Source organism: Pelodiscus sinensis, chromosome 14 (assembly GCF_049634645.1).
Source record: "Pelodiscus sinensis isolate JC-2024 chromosome 14, ASM4963464v1, whole genome shotgun sequence".
Taxonomy (NCBI): domain Eukaryota; kingdom Metazoa; phylum Chordata; order Testudines; family Trionychidae; genus Pelodiscus; species Pelodiscus sinensis.
This window is the reverse complement of record NC_134724.1, coordinates 45,415,604-45,427,697: the sequence shown is the minus strand read 5'-3', so window position 1 is coordinate 45,427,697 and position 12,094 is coordinate 45,415,604. Positions and strand designations below refer to the sequence as shown.

At 46.3% G+C, this 12,094-nt stretch overlaps 1 protein-coding gene across 2 annotated transcripts in view; it reads right to left on the bottom strand.

Moving 5' to 3' along the window:
- THSD4 (thrombospondin type 1 domain containing 4) overlaps window positions 1-12,094 on the bottom strand; it is a 680,148-nt gene that overhangs the window by 622,319 nt on the left and 45,735 nt on the right. The window lies entirely within an intron of this gene.

Below are 12,094 nucleotides of genomic sequence, written 5' to 3'. Positions count from 1 at the left end.
AATGTGCTTCTGATATAATGAGGAATTATAAAACCAAGGTTATGACCACCCTATTGAATTGTCCATAGCGTTCTTACAAAGATTTAGGCCATTTCCCCAGTCTCTGAGCCAAATTCCAAATCTGGATATTAAATTTATTCTGCCTAACTACATTTTTACCCTAGAATTTCGAGTAGATGTATTTTTCCCTTCTCCTTCTTTTAATTGATTATATAATTTACTCAGAATTAAGTCATTGTACTCTCAATTGAAAAAGGGACAACTTTACTGGGTGCAGTAGAATGGAAATGGAGATAAATACATCAAAAAAGAGAAATAAAATAATCCACTCACCCTGATCAAATATATTATTCAGGCATGTATAGGTACGAATAGGATCATCCTTGCATATTTTTTCTTCAATGAAACTACATTTAAATTTGTAATGATCAAAACAAGAACTGAACTATCATATTAGCAACATCATGCTGATCAAAGCTATTTCCTTACTGCTGCCCATGTTACACTCTATAGCTTTGTTTACATTACAAAATTCAGAAACACTAAGGCCATCAGGGACCACTGATTATCTAATGTGTGGAAAGGAGCAGGACCAATAATGTGCTCATCTAATCTGACACCCTGCATAACATCGGCAATAGGACTTCTTTGGAACAATTCCTATATCAACTTACATTATGTATGATGAAGCATTTTGAAGTGTGAACTGCTGCAAGAGGGAGGGAGGGAGGGAGGGAGGAAGGAAGGACGGACGGACCGACGGACCAATGTAGTAATTGATCCTCCAACAGTAATAGCAAGAGAAAACTGCAATAAAAAAACACCAAACCATGCAGGTCAAAATAACTAACCCAAAGACTATGGAGATTCTACTGGCTTTTGGAGTTCTGTTTTATTTTGCCACAAGTAGGTTTAAAAAAAACAAATCTTGGTAGGTACTGAGCTGCAAAGATATCTAGAAGGAGACATGAGCAATGAGCAAGTTCTGGATTCCAGAAATCAGGAAACTTTGGACAATTATCCTTAAGAGAGAGGAGCTGCTTTATGTCAAAGAACAACTCTATGCAGCCAAAGCCAACTGCAAGAGCACTTCCTGTTCAATCTATAGTGACTGCTACAATCAGATTTAAGGCACTACTCAGGACGTTCCTCACCAGCAGTGATTCCCATACAAGCTACGATGAACAGGAGTGCTGGTCAGCACTGGGTGACTAAGGGGTTAAACTCATATAGGTAGTGGTGGTGTTGTCAGAAAGCTAAGAAAGCCAATGGGAAAGACTGTTGAAATCTGAATTGTATATAGATACCTAGCAACTTCTTCCTTTGTGTGAGTTCTAAGTTAAGGGCTGGAGAGAGCAACATGCAATTATCAGAACTACCATGCCTCCAAGGAATTTAGAGCATGTAAGTGGACTGGACCATGAAGGGACTGTGAGTAAATAAGAGGAAAATGTATATTTAGTCATGATCAGGGTATTTTTCTTTGTTTTGGTAGTTTGGTTAAACTTCTCTGTGTAAAATCCATGTGGTCTTCCCCCACCTCCCATTTACTATATAAGCTGTACCCAGAGATACTATGTTCTCTGTGCTTTAATTTGTTGTTCTCAGTTGCTCTGTAACATCTAGGCTGTGTCTCTGGTATCTCGGAAAAACTCTGCCATGTCCAGGGATCAGTTTCCAAAAAAGCAGGCGCGTTCTTTTCGAAGGCCTGTACAGTCCCTCTCCGACTTATGAACCGGTTACGGACCAAGCAATTGGTCGTAACTCTGTTTGTTCGTAAGTTGGACCCTGTGACAGGGCTTTCGCCCTGCACTGGCCCTTTAAGGGCAAACCCCAGCCTGAAGGGCTGGGGAGTTTAGCCCCAGCTGGGGCTGCATTAGGGGATGAGGGCCCAGCTGGGGGCTATATAAGAACCTGGGCAGCAGCTCCCAGGAGGAAGGTCAGTGAGGGCCTGGTTGCTGGGGAAGCAGGAGGCTCCCTGGAGCTAGAGCAGGGCTGGGGAGGCAAGGCAGGGCTAGGGGAGCTCTAGCCAAACAAACCCCCAGAATGCAGGGCCTGCATAACGGCCCGGTGGAGGAACAACCCCCAGAAGGGGGGCTCAGAGACGGACTTGGGCACTGCCGGAGGGCAGTGCGGTGAAGAGGATGACGTGGCCTGGAGGAAAGAGGGGAAGCCCCACCAGAGGGAAGGTACTCTGCCAGCAGAAGGAGCTGATTCTGGAGAGAGTCGGCAGACCCCCGCTACGGCGGTGAGTGAACCCCCTCAAAGACCCCATTGAGTTACATGCGACTGCACTGTTCGTAAGCACAGATTACGTTTGTAACTCGGGGTCCACCATTTACAACAGCTTTGGTCTTAACTGCGAATGGTCATAAGTCGACCATTCACAACTTGGAGACCGGCTGTATTCCTCATTTTATTAGGAATAAGAGCTCTTCTGAAAGAGGTTTTTCCCCACATTTGGCCCCGTGTAGACAGACCAAATGTCGGAAAAGCCTATTCCGAATAAAGAATTGGAAAAAGGTACGCAAATTGCAAACTGCAATTTGCGTACTTTTTTCCAAAAAAGAACTGCAGTGTAGACATAGCCCTAGCAACCAAGTATGCTTTATTAAGGATATCCTTTTTTAGGCAATAGTTTGATTTGGCTATTTATGTCCAGAGATGTTTCATCCCCAAAATTGTACAGTATGTGGAAAATAACTACTGGTACTTTGAAAGGAGCAAATCAGGACTATGACAACGCAGCCAATTAAAGCATACCACAATAAAATGAAAACACCACCAAAAGACTCCCTAAAATAATAGGAAGGTGCTAGTGCTTGGGACAAAAATTATAAATCCTGCATACTATCAAACCCTGACACTTCTATTCCTACCAGCATGATCTCTACCAGAAAAGACCAAATACACACTACATGGGAGATGGGGAGAGAAAAAATGGAAGGAATGTTAGCCAACAGTGTTAGCTACACTGACAGAAGCACTTTTCTATTGCCACAGATGTGTCTGATGATTTGTTCTGTTTTTAACTTTTTATTAAGGTAAAGTTATAATAAAATGTTAACATACTATACGTTACTTATTCATCATGATCATTCCTGAATAAATAATAGTCAAAGAACCTGGCTAAGGTTTTTGGCAGCATTGCTATGTATCAGCTAAGCTTCAGACACACAGTTCCCCTTTATTCTTCCTTTCAATCCAAATTCTTTCTAGTCTATCCATTAAAGTCCAGCTAGGAGAACGCAAATTAAGCATAAAATATAGCTAAGATTCAAATATTTTGTTTCCAGACGTCAACTCATCTATGTTTTCTAATATCAGTGGGTTGCCCAACCTAAGGATAAAGTACAGTCTAGGTACACTTATGCACATGCGCGTACACACACAGAGATCAGGAAACAAAGCAGACTACAAATTATCAGATAATATGTTCTTCAAAAGTTGCTGATAGGCACAATAATTCACATCTCAGAAACAAAATAGCATCTGCTGCAAACCCACTTTTATCTGAATCTCTGTTTTAGATTTGAAGTTAAGAACAGAGCTGTACAAATAGCTCTGCTGTGTTACTTTCCTAAAGTCATGTGAATGAGTTCTTCATTTTTAGTTCATGTGGTTCAGTCCCTATATAAATTTAACAATGCTCATTGGTTTCAAGTAACCACAAAAATTCTAAGTGAAATTCAGTTAACATTACTGTATTTGAGAACAGAAATTTTGGGATATTCCCACCTCTTGATGCAAGTGCCAAGTTTCATATGCTTTCATTGCAAAATGCATCCCAAAATTAATATCACACAGCAAAAGCACGGTCAATTTTTTTTAATGAGCATTATCTGAATAATAAACAGTACAATCTGTTTCTGTAATAGCCCAACATTATGATTCCCCATGCCAAACCAAAAAAAAAAAAAAAGAGGAGGGGAAATCAGATATGCAAAGAGGTGCTTTCAATTGCTCCTGAAGACAGAAGAAACTGATAATTAAAAATCTCTTCCAACTGGTACTGTTGTCCCCCACAACTTGTTTCCATTTGTATTTCTGCACTATTTAAGTAATTCAGCTAATTCTCCTCTCGCTAAATTTAGGCTGGTGTGCTAAAAATGGATTATTTGTGTGTGTTTCTGAGCAAAGTAACCTGTTCAGCTCAGCTCCTGCAGGATTTGCTGAAGAAGAGGAGTTTTTTGTCATCTAAAATATTTCTTCCTATATGTTTGCATGCAGGAACAGACTTACAATTCTTCCATATTATTAACACAACCAGTAGCCAAATCCTATTAGAAACAGATCCAAAGCAGTGAGTCAAACTAATTAAAACAAATGTTAGTGTACATGGGAAAAGTACAGATGAACTTTAGTTCAAAAGCAATATTACTCCCAAACAAGCTGAAATAGAATATAACCTTCCAAAGCTGAAGGAAAAAAAAACATTCCTTCCACTGATATCTACAGGGGAGAAGTAGATAGAAGGTGTGTTAAGGAACAGAAATAAAGAGCAAAATAAATTAATAAGCCCATCATAATAACAGAGACAATGAAAAAACACCATGTGACAACTCTGCTTATAGTCATAAGATGCATGGTTCCGGCTTCTCTGTCGTAGGAATAACTCTGCACTAGGGTGCAGTTAAATTGAATTCCTGTCAGCTGCCTTGGGGATTCACTTCATTTTCCAGAAATCTTCAGACTAAGAAAATAACTGGACTATTTACAAATATTTTAGAACATTCACCCAAGTAGTCAAGCCCAGTACTTGAATTATATTTCCTGTCCCTACTTTTCAAAGCAAAAGCAGCTGTTCAAGGTGTAGATTGAGCAATCACACTATTTCCAGCACCACTAAAGCAAAGACTTATGTATGTGCTAGTATCTAAACAGTCTTTTTATTCCCAGACACTGGCTCAGATCCACACATTTAATGTGTGTGCTGATTTTAAAATCTATAAAGCCTTGTGAGACTACATAAGAAAGATGCCAAACAATATCATTCACTAGAATATTAGAAAGCTACATTGCAGAAAAACTCTCTCCAAATATATCTGCTGTTCTTCAATTCTGTCCACAGAAGCAAAAGCAGCTCAGTACAGAAAAGCACATAGAAACTGCTAGCAGGGGGAAATTTATTTTCTCTGCAAACACACACCAGAGTCAACATAAAAGTAGGAGTAACTCCCCCAGTGACAAAGCTGAGAGTTGACACTTAATTAGAAAGCTGTCTCTCTTAGCCTAAGTAGCAGACAACAAGACTGTTGTCAAACAGCTGATAGGTGGGGGCAGAGGGCTTTTGGGAAGCTTAACAAGTATGTACATTTTGTCTAAGCCCAGGTCAGCATAAATAGACTTCTGTCCTATAAGTGATCAGAGTAACATACAATCTTGGAGTCTGTGCGAAATGTTCAACAGAGAACTCTCCTCCTCTCTCTTTTCCACAAAACAAACAGCTCCAAGGTGGTCACAAAGAGTGCATCTACACTGCACCTTAGGTCAAAAGAAGATACAGGCAGTCCCCGGGTTACGTACAAGATAGGGACTGTAGGTTTGTTCTTAAGTTGAATCTGTATGTAAGTCGGAACTGGCGTCCAGATTCAGACACTGCTGAAACTGACCGCCAGTTCTGACTTACATACAGAATCAACTTAAGAACCCCAGGCGTCCCCAAGTCAGCTGCTGCTGAAACTGATCAGCAGCTGATTCCAGGAAGCCCGGGGCAGAGCAACTCTGCCTGGGGCTTCCTGTAGTCAGCGCTGGTCAGTTTCAGCAGAAGCTGACTTGGGGACACCTGGGGCAGAGCAGCTGGGGTGCTGCTGGGTTGCTCCAGTAGCGCAGCTCCTGGGTGCTACTGGACTAACCTAGCAGCACCCCATCTGCTCTGCCCCGCCCCAGGCGTCCTGATTCAGCCGCTGCTGAAACTGACCAGCAGCGGCTGAATCAGGACCTGGGGCAGAGCAGCTGGGGTGCTGCCGGGTTGGTCCAGTAGTGCCCAGAGCGGGCGCTGCAGGACCAATCGGCAGCGCCCCAGCTGCTCTGCCCCAGAGTCCAAAACAAAAGCCTGGTCTGCTGCGGGGGGGGGGGGAGGGGGAGCACACTAGCTGCCTCTCCCCCCCCCCCAGCAGACCAGGGACACGGGGAGCAGAGCCTCTGAGGCTTTGCTCTGGCAAAGCCTCAGAGGCGAGGGACCCCGCCCCGGCTGCGGCTTCAGTCCGGGAGCCTGTGGTCTGCTGGGGACGGTCCCCAGCAGACCAGGGGCACCAGAGCAGCTTACCAACGGGGCTTTCTGGCCCTGACTTCCGGGGCGAGAAAGCCCCGTTCGTAAGTGCGGATCCGACGTAAGTCGGATCCGCGTAAGTCGGGGACTGCCTGTACACAATTTGAGCAATGGAAATTGCGTAGCTTATTTTGAGTCAATTTTGAAATAGCTCATTTCAAAATTTGTCTACACGGCATTTATTTCAAAATAAATCGCTATTCCAAAACAGCCCTCACACCTCATGGAATGCAGTTTACAGGGACATCAGAATAGCAAAATAATGGGTGCACTCAAAATTTCAAAAGAACAGGCACGCTCAAAAGATGCAGAATAGCTGTTTTGGGATACCTCCAGTATCCTGAAATAGCACTACAGTGTAGACGTAGCCCAACAGTGCTTAACAGGAACAGGAAAAAAATGTCCTTTAATGACTGTCTTAGAATCACAGAACTGGAAGAGACCTCAGGAGGTTATTGAGTCCAGCTAAAATCATCCCAGCCAGGTCTTTGTCAAGCTGGGTCTCAGTCCATTTAGTCTAATACATCAGAGGGCCCAGAATTACTGCATTTCTTATTCATCTAACCCAAAGTGAATTTGATTTTTACATTTAATTTAGGAACTCAGTTAAACAGAGCAATTGTTCTCTTCAGTTGCTCTATTCACTTAAAACTACTAAGACCATGTAGGAGCTTGATTATGCCATTCTCTCTGTATTGTCAGAGTTGCAGACCAAGAGACTAAATAGCATTAGGCAGCTGAAGATGGAACAGCAGGAGTAAATATGTCTGCCTCCGTCATACAACACTCAGATCACAAAGGGATATGACAACAGAGTTATTTAAATAGGGAACATGCTGAGTAGTGCCTGTGCTTTGGACTGAAGCTGTCAGGCAGCTGTCTTGACACAAGGATTGCAGTTAGAACTAGAGCGGAGTTGGAGGAACTGCAACAGAACCATATTTCATTGTTATATGCATTTCACTCAAAATCAAAAACACTCAGAATCTGGGTTTATTTTGTTGGAATTTCAGTTTGGACAAAAATCAGAGGAAAGAAGTATCAGTGTCCACATGTGACAGTGAAAGGTTTTTATTTTCATCTGGAAAGAGCATTTATTTTGGGGGACATTTTTATGTTGCACTGTATTATAAATGAATACACTGAAAATAAAACTAAACATTTTGATTTATTTTCAGTGAAAGGTTTAGCCCCAGACTTTTCCTTCAAGGAAAATCTGTACATCTTCAGGTTGTGCTCCAAATCAAACAAAGACACATTTCAAAATCTCAGTATTCTTCAAGAAATGGAACTTTTGTCCTCTGTGTAGGTCTAGTTAGAACCCTCTCTGTTTTAAAGGACTTGCTATGTTATAATTGACCTAATTTAACTAGTATTACACCTACCCTCCACAGGAACTTGAAGGCATTCTTCAAGAATAGTAGAAATTAAAGTGATAGGCTTGGAACTCATGACAGAAGAAATCAGAACAATTAGGATGGCTAGTCCACAGCTACAGAACTTTTCTCCCATTAAACCCATTATAATCATCATAAATTGTACTGCCTTCAAGGGCAAATCCATACAAAAAACACCACCTTAGTTTTATGTCTTTAGCTTTTCTACAACATTTTTTTATTTAAAATGTACATGTATCTTACATGTTTGCTCCAGAAACAAAAATCACTTTATAACAATTAGGCTATTCAGTGTTTTTAACAATTGCAAGTTGCTGCTAAACTACCCTGAGGTGAGAAAAATACAGGTACCACAGAGAGAGAGGAAAAAATAATTAACCAATTTGTTCTGAGTGCAATTCAAGATGCTGATTTGGATTTATTAAAGTATGCCTCGTTAGGGTCCAATCTGCATCAAACATCTCCAACCTGGTACAACAACCTGCTAGCCAAGATGAGTAGGACCCACTCCTGAATAGCAAATCCATTAACCCATCTGTTACATATAAGGGAAAATATGTAATGCCAGCAGCAGCTCAGAAAAGTGATAATAAACTACTCCAAGTAAGTCAATTTTACCAAATTATATCCCTTAGTGGCCTCACAAGGAAGAAAATGCTTCTAGGGAAGGCTAACTGATCAGGAAACCCTTCCTCCCTTATGTAGCGCCCCCTCTCCACCTGGTTACCTTCTTTTAAAGCCAATCTCCTTTCAGGTTTGGATGGATAGGTCTGGGTTCTTCTGGATCCCGCCACCCACTCAATTTTATTCTTTCTGATTGATGTACTTGGCAGTGCCTCCAGCCCCCCCCCCCCCCCCCCACTCCTTCCTAGCAGGGTCACCAGGGCAGCTTGGGAGGAAAATTCTAGCCCAGGATAATCCCCACATATTTGCCAGATAGTTGGAGACTCCCAGAAAATAACAAACACATACACTATAATAAACACAATTATATTAAACAGGAGACAATTATAACAGCACAGGGTAAAACACTATTTTCAGGGTCACCGGTGCCCAGCAACTGTGAGGTTAGTGTCCCATTGCTACGCGTACTTTGTTGGGGCCCTTGATGACTGCTGACCACACAATCCTTCTCTGCAGTGGTTTAGCAGTGGGGCTGACTAGGTCCAGTACAGCCCAAAGGACTCACACATGGGAGAAGGCAGTAAATCCCTCCACAGTTTAATATGCTGCAGGTAATAAAATCCCCAAACAAATTCCCTGACTTACTAACTAAAAACTGGTGCACTCACACACTCCACGAATGACCTCAGGCTGAGAGATGACTCGTCTCTGCAAAGGGCTGCTCTCTTCTCACAGGGGTCCTCTTCAGGCAGGAACCAGGCTGCTTCGGTCCCAGGATTTCCCCTCCCCGCGGAGGGGTGCAGGGCTCAAGATGCAGACCCCACAACTGCACCACAATTCAAACTACAGCCTCCCCCCCAGCATGCAGACCCACCCAGCAGGCAGCAGCCCTGAACTGGCTGCTAGAGCAGAGCTGACCATGCGGTGACTGGTCTCACCTGGGGAGCCGGAGCCAACTCAGCCTGGCGGGGGAAACCTCCCAGCAAACTCCACAACTGGAATCAACAGGGGAGACACAAACCCAGCGGAGGGATCCTGCCTTCAGGTCCCTAGAGGCCAGTTCTCAGGGGGACCCTGCATGCAGGCCTGGGGCTTACTAGCTCCCACACAGCCAGCCTCCCCTTGCCCTGCTGGCTCCAGACTCCCCCAACAATGGTCTCTCCTTCCCCCTGGGAGGGGCATCTCACTCCCCGTGGGTTGCTGGCAGACTCTGGCCCTGGTAGGGAGGGGGAGCCAAGGCAAACTCAGAGCCTCTCCCTGAGCTGCCAGCAGACAAGGCCCCGGGAATCCAAGCAATCTCCTTGGGGGTTACACTTATGTTGTCATTTTAGCAAGAAGATTTCCCCTCCTCCTTGCACTTTAAGGCCCTGCCTTAGAGGCTTCTTCTTTGACTTTGCAGAGAGTGAACGGCAATGCCTACCCCAGTCCACACTCAGCCAGTATGGAAGGCACTGAATGGCACTGGTCAGTCTCTCTCCCAGGAATCCAACCTGGATTTGGCAATTATGCGTGCCAACCAACACTAAGGCATAGGGTCAGTCAGCTTCCCAGCTTTTTAAAATAAGATCATGCATTTAATGCCTAACACTAGAAGTATTTGCACCACGTTACTGTATGTTTCCTACACTAACACAATGGCTGTCTAACTAGCCAGTTTTTCTGGAAAATCAGCCGCTTTTCCGGAAAAACTTGCCAGCTGTCTACAGCGGCGGATATAGGGCAGGGTGAGCGGGGCGGCTGCCCAGGGCCCTGCGCTTCAATAGGCCCCGTGCCAGCACCGGTGTTTTTAGATGACATCACATCTCTCACCCACTTCCCTGGGAAGCCAGCCTCCCGCCACGTTTGTGCTAGGTTAAGAGCGAAGCTGAAGCGCAGACACAGCCTCCGGGGTCAACTGCCTCTTTCTCTCTCACAAACACAGGCTCCCCTCCCAGGTTGCCAGTTCAACTTGCAAGAGAGCGCGAGGGGAGCAAGGGTCTCATGTGGAGCGTGAGAGAACACACCGCCTGCCTGTGTGTGGCTCATCACAGCTACCCCGGGGCGGATGGCTGCTGGGATCTAGAACGACATCCCCCCCCCACTCACACTCACACACACACACACACACACACACACACACACACACACAGAGAGAGAGAGAGAGAGAGAGAGAGAGATCAGGCCACCTGAAGACACCCGAATGCAGGGCCATCACCCCTCCCCAGTTCGCTCTGTCGCGCCCCACCACTGCCCTGCGCGCTGCGCGTTTCGGAGAGTGGCAGCACTGGAGGGGGTGTTGCGATGCAGCTCATCACCGTGGCCAGGAGAGCGGGGGGGCCAAGGAGCAGCAACGCGCCTATTTTTAAGCAGCCGAAAGCTCCCCAAAGCGCCCGTCCCGGCGGTTTTGGGTTACCCGGGTTATAAACACGAGACACTGTCGAGGGGGGAGGGAGCCCCCGGTGCCCAGAGCAGAGCCCCAGGACGGGGGGGGGGGGGGCGGCCAGTGGCACTTACTGCAGCGTCTGTGCTCAGCCCTCAGAGCCCCAGCAGCAGGCAGCAGGCAGCCAAGCGGCTGCAGCCACGCGGCACTGCCATAGCCCGGCCAGGGCTGAGTGTGGAGCGAGCCCCCTTGTGGCGGCCCTTTCCCCTCTGCTCCGCCGGGCAAACTTCTCCCGACTTCACTTCTCCCGGCCCTATTTTGCCCCCAAAAAGGCAGGCGGGCGGTATCACTCTAACCTCGCCGGGCTAATGGGCAACCTGGAGAGAGGCCTGTCCTGGGGCAGGCTGCTGAGAGCCCCTGGCAGGTTAGCTTTGCTCTAGCAAGGGTTTCTCCAGGGGCGGATGCTTGTCCAAGCCCGCCTAGGATCACAAGATATGAGGGTCAAAACGGCAGCCTGGCTACTCTGTTTCAGCCAAAGTTACAATATAATTAAATAAACATTTGTAATTATTAATGCAGAATTTTGTTTAACAATGAATTACAATATAATTAAAATAAAAATAATCCAACTAAATTAAGTTTCTATCAAATTTATCCAATTCACATTTAGTATGATAATAGCCTTCAATCTGCGCATTTGACGCTTGTTTTCTATTTTTTCTCCAAAGGGGGCCCCACAAAATTGTGTTGCCCTGGGCCCCGCAAAACTCTCATCCGCCACTGGCTGTCTACACTGGCTGCTTGAATTTCCGCAAAAGCACTGACTTCCTACTACAAGCAGTCCCCGACTTACGTGGATCCGACTTACGTCGGATCCCTAGATACAAACGGGGCTTTTCTCGCCGCGGAGGACTCGGTCGGCAGACCGCCCAGACGTGCTGCGGTCCCACCGCCCGCATCCTCCGTGGCGAGAAAAGCCGCTCCGAGTCTCCCTAGTCTGCCGCGGCTTTGCTCCGTGTCTCCCTAGTCTGCTGGGGGGGAGGGGGAGGAGACAGGGAGACCAGGGAGACGCGGAGCGGCTTTTCTCACCACAGAGGATGCGGGCGGCAGGACCGCCCGCATCCTCCACGGCAAGAAAATCCTGGTCTGCTGGGGAGGGGGGCACTAGCTGCACCCCGCCCCCCTCCCCAGCAGACCAAGGAGACGTGGGCAGCAGAGGCTTTGCTCCGCGTCTCGCTGGTCTGCTGGGGGGGGGGGGGCGCAGCTAGTGCACCCCCCCAGCAGACCAGGGATTTCTCGCCAATGCCTGGGGTAGAGCAGCTGGGGTGCCGCCAGGTTGGTCCCCGCAGCACCGAGGTGCGGCGCTGTAGGGACCTACCCAGCAGCGCCCCAGCTGCTCTGTCCCAGGCGTCCATATTCAGGTGCTGTTGAAACTGATCAGCG